Below are 24,294 nucleotides of genomic sequence, written 5' to 3' on the forward strand. Positions count from 1 at the left end.
TATCCTCTGAATTAACAACTTCCTATATTCTCCTTTGGCTTCAAAACTCCTATTCTAGCACCCACTTTAACATCATTTATGACCTTGCCTAAGATTTGAATCAGGAAACTGAAGCCATTAGAAAAGAACTCTCATCATTCTACTGCAATATCTGCAAACCGATTTGCACCAATCCTCTTTTTATTGTTCCAGTTACAACTGATAAAGCATCTCTTCCATAATCAAATATAAATTTCCCTCATTCATTCTCTGGATCCCCTTCTCTCTCCATTATTTTTTTTTTAATAAATTTATTTATTTTAGTTGGGGGCCAATCACTTCACAACATTGCAATAGTTTTTGCCATACATTGACATGAATCAGCCATGGGTTTACATTTTTTAGTTATCATAAATCCTTTAGTTTCTCTCTCTCTCAGTTTCTCTCTTTCTCTCTCCTGGATCATTGCCATTAGCATAGAAGCATAATTTAGTCCAATACTGTCCAGTATAGCAGCCACTGGCCACATATGGCTAGTGAAACCGAGAAAATGAATTTTTAATTTAGATTAATTTTAATTTTAATAGCTACATGTGACTAGTGGCTATAGTATTGACCAGTTCCGTCCTAGAATATACCATTCCAAACCCTTCTGGGAGCCCACATTCCTGTCCAACTATTCCATCTTTTTACCACCTTTCACATCCAAGCCTCCGAAAGAGTGTTGATAACTCCCTACCTTCACATCCACATCTACTTTCCACTTCTTGGTCCGTTTATCATGACATTTGTTTCCATTACTCCACTAAAATGGCTCTTGTAAAGGTTGTCAGTAACCTCAATGGTGCAAATCTTTATTAGTTTCCTATTGCTGGGGTAACATATCACCACAAATTTAATGACTTAAAACAATGCAAATTTATATTCTTATCCTTCTGGAAGTCAAAAGTTCAAAATGGATAACAATGGGCTAAAGTGATGTCAGGGACACTTTTTTTTTTTTTTTTCCTGGAGGCTCTAGAGGAGATTCCATTTCCTTGCCTTTTCTAACTTCTAGAGGCTGCCTGCATTCTCTGGTTTGTCCCATTCTCAATTTTCAAACCAGTAAGAGCAGATCAAGTTCTTCTCATGCTTCATGACTTTGACCTCCTGTTTTGCCCCCTTTTCCCCTTATAAGGACCCTTATGTTTACAATCAGTTCACTGGATTTCTATGATAATTTTCCTATCTAAAAAAGCAGACAAGCAGCCATAATTCCATCAGCAAGTTTAATAACCCATTGGTATGTTCCAGGGATTTGAATGTGGGTACTGCTGAAAGGTCTTTTTTTTTTTTTTTTTGCCTACCACAATTCAACTGTAACTTTTTCTTTCCAAAATTATTCCACCGCTGAACACCATATGACACATGTAACCACAACTTCATTTTCAAAACTCTCACCTTTCTTTGTTTCCTTGACACCATACTCTCCCAAATTCTTCCTACTTTCTGGTTACTTTCACTACTCTACCTTTAAATGTAGCAATTCTTCAGAACTCATTCTGATCCCTCTTTGCACCACAAATTCTCCTCAGATAGTTTAACTTACTCCTATGGCTTTGTTGTTGTTGTTCAGTTACTAGGGTGTGTCTGACACTTTGTGACCCCATGGGCTGCAGCATGCCAGGTATCTCTGCCCTTCAATATCTCCTGGAGTTTTGCTCAAGCTCATGTCCATTGAGTTGGCGATGCCATCCAACCATCTCATCCTCTGTCGCCCCCTTCTCCTCCTGTCCTCAATCTTCCCCAGCAATGGTCTTTTCCAATTAGTTGGCTCTTCAAATCAGGTGGCCAAAGTATTGCAGCTTCAGCTTCAGCATCAGTCCTTCCAATGGATATTCAGGGTTTATTTCCTTTAGGATTGACTTGTTTGATCTCCTTGCTGTCCAAGGGACTCTCAGGAGTCTTCTTCAGCACCACAGTATGAAAGCATCAATTCTTCGGGATGCAGACTTCTTTATGGTCCAATTCTCATAACTGTACATGACTACTGGAAAAACCATATCTTTGACTATATGGACCTTTGTAGGCAAAGTGATGTCTCTGCTTTTTAATATGCTGTCTAGGTTTGTCATAGCTTTCCCTCCACGGAGGGATTTTTCAGTGATTTTTGAGCCCAAGAAAATAAAATCTGCCAGATTCCACTTTTTCCCCATCTATTTGCCATGAAGTGGTAGGACTGGATGCCATGATCTTAATTTCTTGAATGCTGAGTTTTAAGCCGACTTTTTCACTCTCCTCTTTCATCCTCATCAAGATGCACTTACTCCCTCTTCACTTTCTGCCATTAGCATTGTATGATCTACATATCTGAAGTTGTTGATATTTCTCCCAGCAATCTTGATTCCAGGTTGTGATTCATCCAGCTCAGCTTTTCTTACTCTGCATATAAGTTAAATAAGCAAGGTGACAATATACAGCCTTCATGTATTCCTTTCCCAATTGTGAACCAGTCCATTGTTATGTGCCCAGTTCTAACTGTTGCATCTTTTCCTGCATACAGGTTTCTTAGGAAGCAGGTAAGGTGGTCTGTTATTCCCATATTTTTAACAATTTTCCACAGTTTGCTGTGATGCACACAGTCAAAGGCTTTAGTATAGTCAATGAAGTAGCAGATTTTTTTTTCCTGGAATCCCCTTGCTTTCTTTATGATACAAGGAATGTTAGCAGTTTGATTTCTGGTTCATCTGCCTTTTCTAAACCCAGCTTATACATCTGGAATTTCTCAGTTCACATACTGCTGAAGCCTAGCTTGAAGAATTTTGACCATAATCTTACTAGATTGTGAAACGAGCACAATTGTGTGGTAGTTTGAACATTCCTTTGCATTTTCCTTCTTTAGGATCAGAATGAAAATTGAACTTTTCCAGTCCCATGGCCACTGCTGAGTTTTCCAAATTTGCAGGCATATTAAGTGCAGCGCTTTAACAGCATTATCTTTTAGGATTTGAAATGACTCAGCTGGAATTCTATCACCTCTGCTAGCTTTGTTCATATTAAAGCCAACTTGACTTCACACTCCAGGATGTCTGACTCTAGGTGAGTGATCACACCATCGTGATTATCTGGGTCGTGAAGATCTTTTTTGTACAGTTCTTCTGTGTATTCTTGCCACCTCTTCTTAAGCTCTTCTGCTTCTGTTAGATCCTTGTTTTTTCTGTTCTTTGTTGTGCCCATCTTTGCATGAAAAATTCCCTTGGTATCTCCAACTTTCTTGAAGCAATCTCTCTTTCTCATTCTATTGTTTTCCTCTATTTCTTTGCATTGTTCACTTAAGAAGGCTTTCTTATCTCTCCTTGATATTCTCTGGAACTCTGCACTCAGTTGGATATATCTTTCCTTTTCTCCTTTGCCAATGGCTTTAAATATCACATACATGTTGTTAACTCCAAAATATATATTTCTAGATCAAGCTTATCCTATTCCTATGATTCGGTTATGTATGTGCATCTGACTGCTTATTCCATGTGGATATCTTATGGACATCTCACACTTAACTTTGCTCACAAGTCTTTGTTTTCTTTCAAGCATAGTTTTTCCTTAGTTCTTTTCATTCTCATTTCAGCGAAGGGCATCACAAAATACCAACTTGCTCACATTGAAAAACCTAAGAGTTATTATTACTAGTAAAAGGAAGCATAGTGCAAGAAGAAAACTATTATAAAAAATATATGTACCCAATAATACAGGCCCAAAATATATCAAGCAATAGCTGACAGAACTTCAAGGAGCAAAAATTACAACACAAATTGTAGCTAGGTATTTTAATACACCCCTACTGATACTGATAAATCCAACAGAGCCAAAATGAGCCTGTGTATCAAAGTTCTAAAAAATGAAATTAATAACCTTAAACTGGTAGATAAATATTTGCTGTCTGAACTATAACTATCCAAAGGCTTCCATAAAGGTTTGCAAAAAAATTCTGCCAAAAATTCACTAACCCAAATAAAAACCTTATTATAGTTTATTTATGTGTGACAGTAAAAAGAGCTTAATACCATTCTATCCTCAAAAGAATATAAATTGTATTGCCATCATAGCTCAGAACTTCTGATAGGATTACATATCAAGCTTCTATAGCTTAAATATATGGCACATTTTATCTACTCTCTTTTCTACTCCTTTTATAAATCATTACTGTATATTAGAATGTTATAATGGAATTATTATATAATATATTTACACTTTTCAACATGGTAGCCACTAGCTATGTGTGACTACTAAGCATGTAAAATGTAGTCAGTGTGATGAGAAACTTTTTTTTTCATTTTATTTAATTTAAACTAACAAATTTAGATACACACATGCAGTTCATGCTACTGTATTGGACAGTAAATCTAAAAAGGTTTAGTTCTTCATGGACTCCAATATTTTCTTTTCCCAGGTTCCTAGATGCACTACTAACCTCTTCTTCAATTCAGATACTATCTTTAACAAATGGTTAATTTAAATTACATTATAGCATCTGATTGAGCAGGGTCATTGAGTTAACACAAACATAATTCCACTAATAAGGTCACTGAATGTTAAATAAGTTAATATACTATACAGAGATTATTGGAGAGTTGTTATAGGTGTTATATAGTGTTTTAGTAATGTTTTAAGGAGGTGGTTGGAGCTCTTAGATGATCTGAAAATTCGTCATTTTTCCAATTTGAAACAATGAAATATAGATTTCTGCTGTCAGAAAATTCACTCTTGAACATGTTTTCTGAAATGAATTACATTTGGGTGACAAGTGATACTTGTATATATAACCCTACACCCTTCCAAAAATATACACATTTTATTTTCAAGTACGTGAGGAACACATACAAAGGTAAACTATGGTACTATATAATATGGTGCTATACTACAAAGGAAGTCTTAATAATTCTAAAGAATCAAAACCATACAGATTATGTTCTCAGACCATACCACAATAAAATTAGGAAAAATTGTCAAAGGATAGTTTTTTAAAATCTTAGAAGAAATGATACAGGAAGGATATAATTTTACAACTCAATGGCATAGTGGATCCAAGGACCAATTAATAAATGCATAAATAATTTTGGTAATACATAAACCCACCAAACAATATAACCACAAAAATATGACAACCAGATAATATGTGCTTACTGAAGCTATAAAAAGGAAGTATTCACAACCATATAAAAAGCATTACTGAAGAAAAGCATTAAGCCTCTATATCCAATGACAAATTACAGAAACAGAGGAGACAAAAAATCATTTAAAAGGTCACAACTGCTCTGAGAAGTCACCAAGGTGGTAGAGTAGGAAGACCCTGAACTCATTTCCTCCAACAGACATACCAAATATATAAATCCTTACAAAGTAACTATCTATGAGAATGACCTGAAGAGTAGAAGAAAAGATTTTCCACAAGTAAAGACATAAAGGGGCTTCCCTAATAGCTCAGTTGGTAAATAATCCACCTGCAATACAGGAGACCTGGGTTTGATCCCTGGGTTGGGAAGATCCCCTGGAGAAGGGAAAGGTTATCCACTCCAGTATTCTGGCCTGGAAAATTCCATGGACTGTGTAGTCCATGGGGTTGCAAAGAGTCAGACACAAATGAGTGATTTTCACTTTCAAAGACATAAAGAAGGCACCACAAAGAGATAGGTAAGAGAGGCAGAAACAAAGTATAGTCAGGACCCCCACAACCAGGTCAGTAACCCATTGATGGGAGTAATATCACAAAGGTAGAAGTCTTTTTCAAAGAGAAAGGGATCCAAGGCCTACATTGTGGTCCTCATCCTTGGTGGTCCTGTAGCAGAACATCTGTCTTTGAAAAACAGTGGGAACAATGTTTGGGAAAGCCAGAGAGCTATAGGAAACAGAAATTTGGCTTTTAAAGTGTATGCACAAAATATCACATGTTCCAAGTTCCAGAATAGAGGCAGTAGCTTCAAAGGAGCTTGAGTCAGACTCACTTGCTGATTTTGGAGAGGCAAGAGGAAAGTGGAAATCCCCCTGGGGACAAAGATACTGGAGGCAGCCATTACTGGGAGCACATTCTACTATGATTACAATAGAGTTAGCAAGTGTCATTTTGTAATTCTCTTTAGCCTACTACCTAAGAAGAGCATACAAAGGAAAACTGGACAAAAAAGGTCTTAATGACCTGAAAACCATGATGGTGTGGTCACTCACTTAGAGCCAGACATCCTGGAATGTGAAGTTAAGTTGACTTTACTATAAACAAAGCTAGTGGAGGTGATAGAATTCCAGCTGAGTTATTTCAATTCCTAAAAGATAATGCTGTTAAAGTGCTGCACTTAATATGCCTGAAAATTTAGAAAACTCAGCAGTGGCCACGGGACTGGAAAAGTTCAATTTTCATTTTGATCCAAAAGAAGGAAAATGCCAAAGAATGTTCAAACTACTGCATAATTGCACTCATTTCACATTAGCAGGATAATGCTCAAAATCATTCAAGGTAGGCTGTAGCAATACATGAACTGAAAACTTCCAAATGTATATGCTTGGTTTAGAAAAGGGAGAGGAACCAGAAATCAAGTTGCCAGCATCCACTGGATCATAGAAAAAGCAAGAGAATTCCAGAAAAACATCTACATCTACTTCTGCTTCAGTGACTATGCTTTTGATTGTGTGAATCACAGCAAACTGGAAAATCTTAAAGAGATGGGAATGCCAGACCACTTTGTCTGCCTCCTGAGAAACGTGTATGTAGGTCAAGATGCAACAGTTAGAACCAGACAAGGAATAATGGACTGGTTCACAATTGGGAAGAAGTACATCAAGGCTGGATATTGTCACCCTGTTTATTCAACTTCTACTCAGAGTACATCATGCAAAATGCCAGGCTGGATGAAACACAAGTTGGAATCATGATTGCCAGGAGAAATATCAATAACTTCAGATATGTAGATGATACCAGCCTAATGGCAGGAACTGAAGAGTGACTAAACAGCATCTTGATAAGGGTGAAAAAGGAGAGTGAAAAAGCTGGCTTAAAACTCAACATTCAAAAAAATAAGATCATGGCATATGGTCCCATCACTTCATGGCAAATAGATGGGGGAACAATGGAAACAGTGAGAGACTTTCTTTTCTTGGGCTCCAAAATCACTGCAGATGGTGACTGCAGCCATGAAATTAAAAGACAGTTGCTACTTGGATGAAAAGTTATGACAAACGTAAACAGTGCATTAAAAAGCAGAGACATCACTTTGCCTACAAAGGTCCATCTAGTCAAACCTATGGTTTTTCCAGTAGTCATGTATGGATGTGATAGTTGGAACATAAAGAAGGCTGAGTGCTGAAGAATTTTGAACTGCAGTGCTGGAGAAGACTCTTGCGAGTCCCTCGGACAGCAAGTTCAAACCAGTCAGTCCTAAAGGAAATCAACCCTGCATATCCATTGTAAGAACTGATGCTGAAGCTGAAGCTGCAGTACTTTGGCCACCTGATGTGAAGAGCTGAATAATTGGAAAAGACCCTGTGCTGGGAAAGATTGAGGGAAGGAGGAGATAGAGGTGACAGAGGATGAGATGGTTGGATGGCATCACCGACTCAATGGACATAAGTTTGGGCAAAGTCTCAAAGAAGGTGAAGGCCAGGGAAGCCTAGCATGCTGCAGTCCGTGGGCTTGCAGAGTTGGACACAACTGAGTGACTAAAGAGCAACAACATCTAGCCTATTACCACTGGAGACCAAGACTTCTCCCCCTATCCAGGTCTCAAAGACAGCCATACGTGTCCCAGTCTTGCCCTCCAGCAGGCCAACATCAGCCCTGAGGCACTCCATAGGCTATATAGACACCTTCATGGGGCAACTGGCCTGCTCCAGAAGCCAGCATCTGTCCAGTGCCCTCTTGGTCTCTGCAGCTGACTGAGTGGGAAGATTATTGCACCATCCAGCAGGTTTGCAGTCACTCCACAAGGTACAGGCTCACCATGCATACCAGTGCACCCATAGTTGTCAGTCCCACCATAAGACTACACACAACCCACCTTGTGGGCACCCTTAGTTCATTTAGCTCTGGTGAGGACAAGAGAGCATGCTGCTGGGCCCTGTAGGATGTCTCTTATACAAGGCCAGTTCTAAATTAGGAAATGTAACCAACCTAATACATTGAAACAAACACAAAATATTGTGCAGAGTATGAATGAACGAGGCATAATCTCAGAGAAGTGAAGTGAAAGTTGCTCAGTCATATCCAACTCTTTGCGATCCCATCGACTCTACAGTCCATGGAATTCTCCGGGACAAAATACTGGAATGAGGTAGCCTTTTCCTTCTCCAGGGGATCTTCCCAACCCAGGGATCAAGCCCAGGTCTCTCACATTGCAGGCAGATTCTTTACCAGCAAAGCCACAAGGGAAGCCAAAGAATACTGGAGTGGGTAGCTTATCTCTTCTCCAGCAGATCTCCTTCATTGCAGGTGGGTTCTTTACCAATTGAGCTTTCAGGGAAGCCTCAATCTCAGAAAAAGAGCTAAACAAAGTGGAGATAAACAATCTACCCAATAAAAGGTTCAAGATTGTAATAGTAAAGATGCCCACCAAATTCAAAAGAAAATTGAACGAACACAGTGAGAATTTCAACAAAGCATCAGAAAATAGAAAAAAACAAACAGAGCTGAAGAATACAATGCCTGAAATTATATATATATACACACACATGCTGGGAAGGAATTAACAGTGTATTTGGTGATACGAAGGAATGGGCCAGCAATATGAAGGATAGAGTACTAGAAATTACACAAGCTGAACAGAAAAAAAAATAAAAAATAAAAACAGTAAGGATAGTTTAAGAGACCCCTGGAATGATATCAAAGATATTAACATTCCTACTGTAGGAATCCCCAGAATGAAACTAGAGAGAGAGAAAGGAGAAGGTAACTTTTTTTTTCTATTAAATAAATTTATTTATTTTAGTTGGGGGCTAATTACTTTACAATATTGTAGTAGTTTTTGCCATACATTGACATGAATCAGCCATGGGTTTACATGTGTTCCCCTTCTTGGACCCCTCTCCCACCTCCCTCCCCATCCCATCCCTCTGGGTCATCCTATTGCCCCAGCCCTGAGCATTTGTCTCATGCATCGAACATGGAATGGTGTTCTGTTTCACATATGATAATATACATGTTTCAATGCTATTCTCCCAGAACGTCCCACCCTCACCTTCTCCCTCAGAGTCCATAAGACTGTTCTATGCATCTGTGTCTCTTATTCTGTCTTGCATATAGGGTTATCGTTACCATCTTTGAAATTCCATATATATGCATTAGTATACTGTATTGGAGAAGGCAATGGCACCCCACTCCAGTACTCTTGCCTGGAAAATCCCATGGACGGAGGAGCCTGGTAGGCTGTAGTCCATGGGGTCGCTAAGAGTCAGACATGACTAAGCAACTTCACTTTCATTTTTCCTGTTCATGCACTGGAGAAGGAAATGGCAACCCACTCCAGTATTCTTGCCTGGAGAATCCCAGGGATGGCGGAGCCTGGTGGGCTGCCGTCTATGGGGTCGCACAGAGTCGGACACGACTGAAGCGACTTAGCAGCATACTGTATTGGTGTTTTTCTTTCTGGCTTACTTCACTCTGTATAATGGGCTCCAGTTTCATCCATCTCAATAGAACTGATTCAAATGTTTTTTTTTTTTTTAATGGCTGAGTAGTATTCCATTGTGTATATGTACCACAGCTTCCTTATCCATTCATCTGATGATGGACATCTACGTTGCTTCCATGTCCTGGCTATTGTAAACAGTGCTGCAATGAACATTGGGGTACACGCGTCTCTTTCAATTCTGGTTTCCTCGGTGTGTATGCCCAGCAGTGGGATTGCTGGGTCATATGGCAGTTCTATTCCCAGTTTTTTAAGGAATCTCCACACTGTTCTCCATAGTGGCTGTACTAGTTTGCATTCCCACCAACAGTGTAAGAGGGTTGCCTTTTCTCCACACCCTCTCCAGCATTTATTGCTTGTAGACTTTTGGATAGCAGCCATTCTGACTGGTGTGAAATGGTACCTCATTGTGGTTTTGATTTGCATTTCTCTAATAATGAGTGATGTTGAGCATCTTTTCATGTGTTTGTTAGCCGTCTGTATGTCTTCTTTGGAGAAATGTCTGTTTAATTCTTTGGCCCATTTTTTGATTGGGTCATTTATTTTTCTGGAATTCAGCTGCAGGAGTTACTTGTATATTTTTGAGATTAATTGTTTGTCCGTTGCTTCATTTGCTATTATTTTCTCCCATTCTGAAGGCTGTCTTTTCACCTTGCTTGTAGTTTCCTTTGTTGTGCAAAAGCTTTTAATTTTAATTAGGTCCCATTTGTTTATTTTTGCTTTTATTTCCAATATTCTGGGAGGTGGGTCATGGAGGATCCTGCTGTGATTTATGTCGGAGAGTGTTTTGCCTATGTTTTCCTCTAGGAGTTTTATAGTTTCTGGTCTTACATTTAGATCTTTAATCCATTTTGAGTTTATTTTTGTGTACGGTGTTAGGAAGTGTTCTAGTTTCATTCTTTTACAAGTGGTTGACCAGTTTTCCCTGCACCACTTGTTAAAGAGATTGTCTTTTCTCCATTGTATATTCTTGCCTCCTTTGTCGAAGATAATGTGTCCATAGGTGCGTGGGTTTATCTCTGGGCTTTCTATTTTGTTCCATTGATCTGTATTTCTATCTTTGTGCCAGTACCATACTATCTTGATGACTGTGGCTTTGTAGTAGAGCCTGAAGTCAAGCAGGTTGATTCCTCCAGTTCCATTCTTCTTTCTCAAGATTGCTTTGGCTATTCAAGGTTTCTTATATTTCCATACAAATTGTGAAATGATTTGTTCTAGTTCTGTGAAAAAATACCATTGGTAGCTTGATAGGGATTGCATTGAATCTATAGATTGCTTTGGGTAGTATACTCATTTTCACTATATTAATTCTTCCAATCCATGAACACGGTATATTTCTCCATCTGTTTGTGTCCTCTTTGATTTCTTTCATCAGTGTTTTATAGTTTTCTATATATAATTCTTTTGTTTCTTTAGGTAGATATATTCCTAAGTATTTTATTCTTTTTGTTGCAATGGTGAATGGTATTGTTTCCTTAATTTCTCTTTCTGTTTTCTCATTATTGTTGTATAGGAATGCAAGGGATCTCTGTGTGTTAATTTTATATCCTGAAACTTTACTATATTCATTGATTAGCTCTAGTAATTTTGTGGTAGAATCTTTAGGGTTTTCTATGTAGAGGATCATGTCATCTGCAAACAGTGAGAGTTTTACTTCTTTTTTTCCTATCTGTATTCCTTTTATTTCTTTTTCAGCTCTGATTGCTGTGGCCAAAACTTCCAAAACTATGTTGAATAGTAGTGGTGAAAGTGGGCACCCTTGCCTTGTTCCTGACTTTAGGGGAAATGCTTTCAATTTTTCACCATTGAGGATAATGTTTGCTGTGGGTTTGTCATATATAGCTTTTATTATGTTGAGATATGTTCCTTCTATTCCTGCTTTCTGGAGGGTTTTTATCATAAATGGATGTTGAATCTTGTCAAAAGCTTTTTCTGCATCTATTGAGATGATCATATGGTTTTTATCTTTCAATATGTTAATGTGGTGTATTACATTGATTGATTTGCGGATGTTAAAGAAACCTTGCATTCCTGGGATAAAGCCCACTTGGTCATGATGTATGATCGAAGGTAACTTATTTGAAGAAATAATAGCTAAAAACTTCTCTAACCTAGGAAAGGAAACAGACATTCATGTCCAGGAAGCAGAGGGAGTCCCAAAGAAATCCATGCCAAGACACATGACAATTAAAATGGCAAAAATGAAAGATAAAAAGTATTTTGAAAACAGCAAGAAAAAAACTATTAGTGATGTACAAGGTAATTCCCATAAGGTTGTCAACTAACATTTCAAGTGCACATAGAACATTTTCAAGGATAGTTCACATGCTACACATACACACACACACAAATTGAAAAGAAAAAAAAAAAACCACAAACACGTTGGGTATGAATAATATGCTACTAAACAACCAATGGTTTACTAATAAAATCAAGGAGGAAATTAAAAAAAAAAATACCTGCAGACAAATGAAAATGTAACTACATCCAAAATACATGGCATGCGGCAAAAGTCATTCTAAGAGGGAAGTTGTTAGCAGTACAAGCTTTCTTCAGGAAACAAGACAAATCTCAAATACACAACCTAACCTTATACCTAAAGGAACTAGAAAAAGAAATTAGTATAAGGAAGGGAATAATAAAGATCAGAATAGAAATCTATGAAATAGAGACCAAAATAATTGAAAAGATCACAGAGACTAACAGATGGTTCTTTGAAAAGATAAGCAAAATTGATAAACCTCTACCAGACTCATTAAAATGAAAAGAGAAAGGGTTGAAGTGAATAAAATCATAAATTAAAAAAGTTACAAGTGACCACAGAGAAACAAAGAATAATAAGAGATATCTATGTTAATAAAATGGACAAAAGAAATGGATGAATTTCTAGAAACATATAATCTTTGAAGACTAAATCAGGAAGAAATAAGAACTATGAACAGACAAATTAACACTATTAAAATTAAATCAGTAATTAAAATATTTTCAACACACAAAAATTCACGACCAGAAAGCTTCACAGGTGAATTTTAGCAAACATTTAAAGAAGAGTTAAAGCCTATCTTTCTCAAATTATTCCAAAAAATTGAAAAGAAAGAAATGCTTCCAAACTTTTTCTACAAGGCTAGCATCACAAGGATGTGGAAACCAGAGGACAACATGCAAATAAATAAATAAAATTACAGGGCAATATCTCTGATAAATATTGATGCAAAAAATCCTCAGCAAAGTATTAGCAAAAAGTTCAACAATACACTGAAAGAATCATACACCATGATCAAATGGCATTTATTCCAGGGATGCAAGCATAGTTAAATATCAACAAATAAATCAATGTGATACATCACATTAACAAATTTTGAAGAAATAACAAGCATATGATTATCTCCATAGATGCAGAAAAGTGTTTTTTTTTAACTAAATTCAATATCCATTTATGATAGAAACTTTCAAGAAAGTGAGTAAACAGGGAACATATCTTAACATAATAAAGGCTCTATAAGAAAAACCCACAGAAAGCATCACGCTAAATGGTAAAAAATTGAAAACATTTCCTCTAAGATCCGGAAAAAGACAAAGATGCTCACTCACCACTTTTATTCAATACAGTAATGGGGACTTCCCTTGTGGTACAGTGGATATGAGTCTGGCTGCCAATGCAAGGGATATGGGTTCCACTCCTGGTGTGGGAAGATTCCACATGCTTCAGAGCAACAAAAGCTCACACACTACAACTACTGAGCCTGCATTTTTCAACTACTGAAGCCTGTGCATCGAGAGTGTGTGCTGTGCTCCTCAATAAGAGAAACCACTGCAATGAGAAACCCACGCACCACAACAAAGAGTAGCCTCTGCTTACTGCAACTAGGGAAAGCCCACATGCAGCAATGAAGACCCAGTGCAACCAAAAATAAATAAAAATGGAAGTCTTACCCACATCAATCAAATGAGAAAAGAAAGCAATTCAGATTGGAAAGGAAGAAGTAAAACTCTCACTGTTTGTTGATGCATGATACTGTATATAAAAAAATTCTAAAGCTACAAACAAAAAATAATAATAAAACTTTTAAGACTAATAAATGAATTTAGTAAGGTGGCAGGATGCAATATTAATATACATAAGTCTGTTGCATTTCTATACACTGCTAATTATCAGAAGGAGAAATTAAAGTTAAAATTTACTGGAATTGACAAGATGGCAGAGGATTTGGTGGATATGGAGCACATCTCTCTCCATGGATGCAGCAAGAATACATCTACAGATGGCAGCATTCCTCACGGAACACCAGCTGAATACTGGCAGGAGTCCCTGACCACTGGAAAAGAATATATAGTTCCATGCACAACTTAGGAGGATGAAGGAAAGAAGGGAGAAGTAGGAGAGTGAGCAGGACCAACCTGCACCCAGTTCTGGGGGAGATGAAGTAGGGAGAGATCCTCACATCCAGGGCAATTGGTTGAGACAGAAGGGAAGTATCTGAGGCTGTTGTGGAGAGTGAAGCAGCTGATCTGTGATAGTCTGAATGGAGTGAGAATCACACAGACAATCTGTATGCATTCCAGACAGAGAAGTAAGTCCACCAGTGTGCATGGCAGCTGAGAGCTGGAGCATAGGTATTGGAGAGTAATCCTGGGGCAAGGACTGCTGTTGACTCTGAGGAGATAGCCTGAGGAGATGGGAGGAAGGAAATTTCAAGTTGGGCAGCCATGGAAGCAGTGCATTATTGCTCAGTCATGTGCAGTGGGTAGAGAGATCACTGTAGCCTCTGTCCCCTCACACTCTGGCCCACAGCTGAGCAATAGAGAAAGACACCTAGGGTGGCCCTTTGAGTGCCTGATATGCCAAGTAATAGAATAGAGAAGGACTAACCAGGGAGACCTTTTGAGTGCCAGCTACCAAGAGGCTAGAAAATAATCCTAATAGAGCCATATCTCCTGCAACTGTTGCCACTGGCTTCCTTGCACACCTGGTACCTCTGAGGTCCCTGTGACCCAAACAGCCATGCCACCTCCATGTCCGGTCCTCACTGGCACAGACCCGAATCCTCTAAGGCCACCCTGGGAGCAAAGTCCAGTGAATTATCCATATGCAGAGGTGAAGGTAAAGCCACAGTTGAACTACAGAGGTGAAGCAACTAAGGAAGAGGATCAAAAACCTTTTCATCAGCTGTATAAGCAGCAGATTAAATCTACATGATAACCTAGTAGACTCTGTCTATGGATTATATAAAAAGGACAATGAATGTTCCCACAAAAGAAAACACTCTAGCTCTGGAAGCTGTGGACTTTGGAGACAAGCACACACAGGTGTAGGACCAGATTAGAGTTTGAGCTGTCCCCATAGCAGGTCCAAAGACCAGTCTCCCAGCATAGGAGTGCCCCCTAGGAAGCTGGAGGGCCCCCTATGGAGGTGGAAGGTTGTGGGTCACAGCAGGGGAAAGGATGCTGACAGCTGAGACTAGAGGAAAAAAATTATTATCATTTTTATGTTTGAGTCATTCTGTAGTTGGTTCTGGATTTTTGTTTTCATTTTTCCTCTTCTTTATCTCTCTCTTGTTGTGGTTGTTATTTTTATTATTTCTATTTAGGCTTTTGGGGACTTTTTTTAAAAATCACAATTTTTATTTCTTTTATATATTTTACATCTGTTGTTGATATTTTATTGTTTTAATCTCTTTTTATTATTTGGTCTTCTTTTTTATTATTTTCTTGTAAATTTTCTTTGATACATAGATCTTTTTGTATACTTCTATTTAACTTTGTTTTTCTATTTTTACCTTTTTTCACCATTTTTGTTCATTTGTCTTGTTTCCTTTCTAGTCCTTACTTGGCCCTGATGTGGTTTTGTTTTCTGTTTTGTGCTTCAGTTAGTTTTAGTTTTTAATTGGTTGATATCATTTTTTTTTTGAATTTCTTTTGCTCACCAGATCACTCTCTTATACTGTGTTTTCTTTGGTCTGTTTTGGTTTCGTTTGTGTATGTGTGTATGTGTTCCTTTTTCTTTCTATTTGTCTGATTTTGCTTTTACCATTTGTCTGGGTTTCATTTTTTGTATCTGTTTTTTGCTTTTTTGTACGTTTGTTTTAATCCCTTTTATTGCCATGACAAATGACTTTTGGGATCTTAGTTCCCCAACCAAAAGTAGGGACTGAGCCCCTTGAGTGGGAATGCTGAGTCCAGGACAGAGATTGCCAGAGAACACCTGACCCCAGGGAGTATTAATCAGTGAAAACTCCCACAAACACCTCCATCCAAATACAAGACACAGTACAGCCCAACTGCCTACAGCACCCAGCCCTGCATGTCCAACCTAAACAACAAGAAGACAGGAACTAAAGGCAATCATCAGCAGACAGGCTGCCTACAGAAAACTCAAAACACACTACCTCATAAGGCCCTGCCCATCAGAGGGAAAAATTCATCTTCTCTCATCAGAACAAAGGCACAAGTCCCTCCCAATATGAAGCCTACAAAAACCACCGGACCAACTTCACCCAACAGGGGTAGACCATTTAGAAAGTACTATGAACCTATAGCTTGGGTAAAGGAGACCTCCAACACAGTGTTAGGAAAAAAAAATGAAAAGACAAATAAATAATGTGCAAATGGAGGAAAAATCTAAAAATGTTCAAGACCAAATAAATGAAGAGGAAATAGGCAAGTTTGCCTGAAAAAGAATTAAGAGTAATGATAATTATCATGATACAAAATCTTGAAAATAGAATGGAGAAAATGCAAGAATCATTTAACACACTTAACAAGGATCTAGAGGAAATAAATAATAAACAGCAACCAACAACACAATCACTGAAATCAGAAATACACTACAGAGAATCAGTAGCAGAAAAACTGAGGCAGAAGAAGTGATAAGTGAGCTGGAAAACACAACGGTGGAAAAAACTGCTGAAGGGCAAAATGAAGACATCTGGCACAATATTAAACTCTACAACAATTGAGTTATTAGGTTTATCAGAAGAAGACAAGAAAGAGAAAGGATACGAGAAGAATTTTTAAGAGATTTTGGTTGAAAATGTTCCTGACATGGGAAAGAAAATAGCTAATCAAATCCAAGAAATGCAGATATCCACTATCCATAGTGGATAAAGTCAAAGAGAAACACAGCAAGACACAAAATGATCAAACTAATAAAAATGAAACCACACAAAAAAATAAAGGAGCAAGGGAAAATCAACAAGTAACACACAAGAGGAATTCCCATAAGGTTAAGAGATGATTGTTCAGTAGAAACTCTGCAGGCCAGAGGGAGAGGCAGGATGCATTTAAAGAAATACTATTCAACATAGTATTGGAAGCTGTGGCCACAGCAATCAGAGCAGAAAAAGAAACAAAAGGAATCCAGATTGGAAAAGAAGAAGTAAAACTCTCACTGTTTGCAAATGACATGATCCTCTACAGAGAAAACCCTAAAGACTCCACCAGAAAATTACTAGAGCTAATCAATGAATACAGTAAAGTTGCAGGATATAAAATTAACACACAGAAATCCTTTGCATTCCTATACACTAACAATGAGAAAAAAGAAAGAGAAATTAAGGAAATAATTTCATTCACCATTGCAACGAAAATAATAAAATACTTAGGAATAAATCTACTTAAAGAAACAAGAGACCTATATATAGAAAACTATAAAACATTGATGAAAGAAATTAAAGATGCCACATATAGATGGAGAAATACAGCATGTTCATGGATTGGAAGAATCAATATAGTGAAAATGAGTATACTACCCAAAGCAATCTATAGATTCAACGCCATCCCTATCAAGCTACCAATGGCATTTTTCAGAGAATTAGAACAAAAATCTCACAACTTGTATAGAAATACAAATAGCCTCGAATAGCTAAAGCAATCTGGAGAAAGAAGAATGGAACTGGAGGAATCAACCTGCCTGACTTCAGGCTATACTACAAAGCTACAGTCATCAAGACAGTATGGTACTGGCACAAAGACAGAAATATAGATCAATGGAACAAAATAGAAAGCCCAGAGATAAACCCAAACATCTATGGACACCTTATCTTTGACGAAGGAGGCAAGAATATACAATGGAGAAAAAACAATCTTTTTAACAAGTGTTGGAGGGAAAACTGGTCAACCACTTGTAAAAGAATGAAACCAGAACACTTTCTAACACCATACACAAAAATAAACTCAAAATGGTTTAAAGATCTAAATGTAAGGCCAGAAACGATAAAACTCCTAGAGGAAAACATAGGCAAAACATTCTCTGACATAAATCACAGCAGGATCCTCTATGATCCACCTCCCAGAGTAATGGAAATAAAAGCAAAAATAAACAAATGGGATCTAATTAAACTTAAAAGTTTTTGCACAACGAAAGACACTATAAGCAAGGTGAAAAGACAGCCTTCAGAATGGGAGAAAATAATAGCAAACAAAGCAACTCACAAAGAATTAATCTCAAAAATATACAAGCAGCTCATGTAGCTCAATTCCAGAAAAATAAATGACCCAATCAAAAAATAGGCCAAAGAACTATACTTACATTTCTCCAAAGAAGACATACAGATGGCTAACAAACACATGAAAAGATGCTCAACATCACTCATTATTAGAGAAATACAAATCAAAACGACAATGAGATACCATCTCATACCAGTCAGAATGGCTGCTATCAAAAAGTCTACAAACAATAAATGGTGGAGAGGGTGTGGAGAAAAAGGAACCCTTTTACACTGTTGGTGGGAATGCAAACTAGTACAGCCACTATGGAGAACAGCGTGGAGATTCCTTAAAAAGCTGGAAATAGAACTGCCATATGACTCAGCAATCCCACTGCTGGACATACACAGCGAGGAAACCAGAATTGAAAGAGACACGTGTACCCCAATGTTCATCACAGCACTGTTTATAATAGCCAGGACATGGAAGCAACCTATATGTCCATCAGCAGACGAATGGATAAGAAAGCTATGGTCCATATACATAATATAATATTAGTCAGCTATTAAAAAGAATGCATTTAAATCAGTTCTAATGAGGTGGATGAAACTGGAGCCTATTATACAGAGTGAAGTAAGGCAGAAAGAAAAACACCAATACAGTATATTAACACATATATATGGAATTTAGAAAGATGACAATGATGACCGTATATGCAAGACAGCAAAAGAGACACAAATGTAAAAAACATACTGTTGGACTCTGGGAGAAGGCAAGGGTGGGATGATTTGAGAGAATAGCATTGAAACATGTATGTTACCAAATGTGAAATAGATCGTCAGTCCAGGTTCAATGCATGAGGCAGGATGCTCAGGGTTAATTCACTGGGATGACCCTGAGAGATGGGATGGGGAGGTGGGAGGGAGGGTCAGGATGGGGAACATATGTACACCCATGCCTGATTCATGTGAATGTATGGCAAAAACCACCACAATATTGTAAAGTAATTAGCCTCCAATTAAAATAATAAATAAAATAAAATACAGAGAGACTTTTAAAAAAAGAAAGAAATAAAAAGGAAAAAGCCTACAACCAAGATAACTCTAACCAGCAAGGATCCTGTTCAAAATTGATGGAGAAATCAGAAGATTCAAGACAAGCAAAAGTTTAGAGAATTCAGCACCACAAAACCAGCTTACAGCAAATGTTAAAAGGACTTCTCTAGGCCAAAAACATAAGAGAAGGAAAAGATATATAAAAAACAAACTGAAAACAATTAGCCATGCCCTCCTCCAAGAGATTTTCCCAACCCAGGGATCGAACCCAGTTCTCCAGAACTGCAGGCGGATTCTTTACCATCTGAGCCACCCAGGGAAGCCCAAAAACAATTAAGAAAATGTCAAAAGGAATTTATGTATATGTTAATAATTACTTTAAATGTAAATGGATTAAATGCTCCAATCAAAACACAAAGGCTGGCTGACTGCATACAAAAGCAAAACCTTTATATATGCTGTCTACAAGAGATCCACTTAATACCTGGAGACATATACAGACTGAAAGTAAGGGGATGAAGAAAGATATTTCATGCAAATGGAAATCAAAAGATAGCCAGAGTAGCAATTCTTATATCAGGTAAAATAGACTTAAATAAGGAATATTGCAAGAGATGAGGAAGGACACTACATAATAATCAAGAGATCAATCCAAGAAGAAGACATAACAATTGTAAATATTTATGCACCCAACCTAAAAGCATCTCAATACATAAGGCAAATACTAACAGACATAAAAGAAAAAAAATGACAGTAACAAAATGATAGTATGGTAGTTTAACACCCCTTTTACATCAATGGATCAATCATCCAGGCAGAAAATTAACAAAGGCATACAAGCATTAAGCGACACATTAGATCAGATGGACCTAATTGATATATACAGGAGATACCACCAAAAGCAGCAGAATATACTTCTTATCAAGTGCACATGGAACATTCTCCAAAATAGATCACATCTTGGATCACAGATCAATTCTTGATAAATTTAAGATAAATGAAATCATGTCAAGCATCTTTTTTGATCACAACACTATAAATTTAGATATAAATTACAGGAAAAATCTATTAAAAAACACAAATGTATAGGATAAATGATATGTGTCTAAATAACCAAGAGTTTACTGAAAAAATAAAAGGAAATTTAAAAAATTACCTAGAAACAAATGACAATGGAAACATGATGATCCCAAACCCATGGGTTGCAGCAAAGCATTTCTAACTGGGAAGTTTATAGCATGACACTGTATCTCAAGAAACAAGAAAACCATCAAATACACAACTTAACTTTACACTCAAAACAACCAGAAAATGAACAACAACAACACAAAGTTAGTCGAAGGAAAGAAATCATAAAGATCAGAGGACAAATAAATGAGAAAGAAATAAAGGAAAAATAGCAGAGATCAATAAAAGAAGAAAATTAACAGTCCATAAGTCAGCCTCATCAAGAAAAAAGGGAGAAGGCTCAAACCAATAAAATTAGTAAGAAAAAGGAGAGGATACAGCAGAAAATGCAGAAATACCAAGTATCATAAGGACTACTGTAAGAAATTATATGAATTTTTTTTAAATGGATAAATCTTAGAAAAGTACAACCTTTCAAGACTGAACCAGGAAGAGATAGAAAATGTAAACAGACAAAACACAAGCACTGAAATTGAAACTATGATTTAAACAAATCTCCCAAAAAACAAAAGCTCAGGGCAAGATGACTTCACAGGCAAATTCTCTCAAACATTCAGAGGTGAGCTAACATCTGTCTTTATCAATCTTTCAAAAAACTGCAGAAGGAAGAACACTTCCAAACTCATTCTATGAGGCCACCATCACACTGATACCAAAATAAAAATATCACAAGAAAAGCAAATTATTGGCCAGTATCTCTGATGAACATAGATGTGAAATCCTCCACAAAACACTGGAAAACAGAATCCAACAAAACATTGAAAACATGATATTAGATGGTCAAGTGGGGTTTATCACAGAGATACAGAGATTCTTCAATATATGCAAATCAGTAAATGTGATACACCGTATTAACAAATTGAAAGATACAAATAATATGGTAATCTCCACAGATAACAAGAAAATATTTACACAAGGTCAAAACCCATTTATGATTTAAAAAAAATCTCCAGAAAATGGTTATAGAATGAACCTACCTCAACATAATAAAGGCCATATATGACAAACCCATATCAAACAATATTCTCAATGGTGGAAAATTGAAACCATTTCCTCTAAGATTAGGAACAAGACAAGAGTGCCCAATCTCTCCACTATTATTCAACATAGTTTTGGAAGTCCTAGCTATGGCAATAAGAGAGGGACTATAAATAAAAGGAATTCAGAATAGAAAAGAAGATGTAAAATTCTCACTATTTTCAAATGACATGATACTATATATGCAAAATCCTACATCCGCTGGATCATCGAAAAAGCAAGAGAGTTCCAGAAAAAACATCTATTTCTGCTTTATTGACTATGCCAAAGCCTTTGACTGTGTGGATCACAACAAACTGTGGAAAATTATGAAAGAGATGGGAATACCGGACCACCTGACCTGCCTCTTGAGAAACCTGTATGCAGGTCAGGAAGCAACAGTTAGAACTGGACATGGAGCAACAAACTGGTTCCAAATAGGAAAAGGAGTATGTCAAGGCTGTATATTGTCACCCTGCTTATTTAACTTATATGCAGAGTGCATCATGAGAAACACTTGGCTGGAGGAAGCACAAGCTGGAATCAAGATTGCCGGGAGAAATATCAATAACCTCAGATATGCAGATGACACCACCCTTATGGCAGAAAGTGAAGAACTAAAGAGCCTCTTGATGAAAGTGAAAGAAGAGAGTGAAAAAGTTGGCTTAAAGCTCAACATTCAGAAAACTAAGATCATGGCATCTGGTCCCATCACTTCATGGCAAATAGATGGGGAAACAGTGGAAATAGTGGCTGACTTTATTTTTCTGGGCTCCAAAATCACTGCAGATGGTGACTGCAGCCATGAAATTAAAAGACGCTTGCTCCTTGGAAGAAAAGTTATGACCAACCTAGACAGCATATGAAAAAGCAGGACATTATTTTACCAACAGAGGTCCGTCTAGTCAAGTCTATGGTTTTTCCAGTTGTCATGTATGGAGGTGAGAGTTGGACTATAAAGAAAGCTGAGCTCCAAAGAATTGATGCTTTTGAACTGTGGTGTTGGAGAAGACTCTTGAGAGTTCCTTGGACTGCAAGGCGATCCAACCAGTCCATCCTAAAGGAGATCTTGGGTGTTCATTGGAAGGACTGATGTTGAAGCTGAAACTCCAATACTTTGGCCACCTCATGCGAAGAGCTGACTCATTTGAAAAGATCCTGATGCTTGGAAAGATTGAGGGCAGGAGGAGAAGGCGATGACAGAGGATGAGATGGTTGGATGGCATCACCGACTCAATGGACATGAGTTTGGGTAAACTCCAGGAGTTGGTGATGGACAGGGAGTCCTGGCGTGCTGCAGCTCATGGGGTCGCAAAGAGTCAGACACAACTGAGCAACTGAACTGAGCTCAACTGAACTGAAATATACTGTCAAAAACTTACTAGAGCTAATCAATGAATTTAATAAAGTCATAGTATGGAAAATCAATACACAGAAATCCCTTGAATTCCTATACACTAACAACAAAAAATCAGAAAGAGAAATAGTAAGAACAATCCCATTCCCCAACATACCAATAAATAAATAAATAAATAAATAAAATATCTAGGAATACACCTACCTAAGAAGACAAAAAACCTATATGCAGAAAACTATAAGACCCTGATGAAAGAAAACAGACAACACAGAAAGTGGAGATATCAAATTCTTGGATCAGAAAAATCAACATCATGAAAATTACTATTCTACTCAAAGCATTCTACAGATTCAGTGAAATTCCTATCAAACTAACCATGGCATTTTCCTGAGAACTGGAACAAAAAAATTAACAATTTGCATGGAACCGCAAAAGGTCTGGAATAGCAACAGTAATCTTTGGAAAGAAAGATGGAGCTGGAGGAATCAACTTTAGTGACTTCAAACTATACTACAAAGGTACAGTAATCAAGACATTATGGTACTTTCACAAAAACAAAAATATAGTTCAATAGAACAAGATAGAAAGCCCTGAAATAAACCCACATCTATGGACACCTTATCTTTGATAAAGGGGCAAGAATATACAATGGAGAAAAGAGAGCCTCTTCCATAAGTGGTGTTGGGAAACCTGGATGGCTACATGTAAAAGAATGAAAACAGAACAGTTCCTAACACCATCCACAAAATTTATATCAAAATGGATTAAAGACCTAACTGTAGGTAAGAAACTATAAAACTCTTAGAGGAAATAATAGAACACTCTTTGACATAAATTGCACAAGATTCTCTTTGACTCATCTCATAATGCAATGGAAGTAAAATAAAAATAACAAATGGGATTAATTAAACAAGAGCTTTTGCACATCAAAGGAAATTATGAACAAGATGAAAAGACAATCCTCAGAATGGGAGAAAATAATTGCAAATGAAGCAAATGTCAAAGGATTAATCTTCAAAATATACATCAGCTCATGATGCTGAGTATCAGAAAAACAAATAACCCACTTTAAAAATGGGCAGAAGACCTAAACAGACATTTTTCCAAAGAACACATACAGATGGCCAATAAACATGTGAAAAGATGCTCAACATAGCTCATTATTGCACGCTGAGTTGCTTCAGTTGTGTCTGATTCTTTGCCACTCTGTAGTGGCAAAGTAGTCTACCAGGTTCCTCCATCCATGGGAGTTTCCCAGCAAGAATACTGGAGTGGGATGCCATGCCTTCCTCCAGGGAATCTTTCTGATGCAGGATTGAACCCATATCTCCTGCTTTGCACCTTACCACTGATCCACTGGTAAGCTCCTAGCTCATTAGCACAGAATGCAAATCAAAACTACAATGAGGTATCACATCACCCTGGTCAGAATGGCCATCATCTAAGCATCTACAAACAATAAATGCTGAAGAGGATGTGGAGAAAAGGGAACCCTCTTTCATTGTTGGTGGGAATGTAAATTGATACAGCCCCTATGGAGAACATCATGGAGATTCCTGTCAAAAGTAGGAATAAAACTACCGTATGGCCCAGAAATCTCACTACTAAGCGTATACCATAAGAAAAC

The 24,294-nt window shown here is 37.4% G+C and overlaps 1 protein-coding gene across 20 annotated transcripts in view; it reads right to left on the reverse strand.

Moving 5' to 3' along the window:
• The window catches only part of HEPH (hephaestin), a 118,085-nt gene that overhangs the window by 33,865 nt on the left and 59,926 nt on the right, over positions 1-24,294 (reverse strand). The window lies entirely within an intron of this gene.

The sequence above is a fragment of the Giraffa tippelskirchi genome, chromosome X, assembly GCF_054371585.1.
Source record: "Giraffa tippelskirchi isolate mGirTip1 chromosome X, T2T-mGirTip1v1.2.pri, whole genome shotgun sequence".
Classification (NCBI taxonomy): Eukaryota; Metazoa; Chordata; class Mammalia; order Artiodactyla; family Giraffidae; genus Giraffa; species Giraffa tippelskirchi.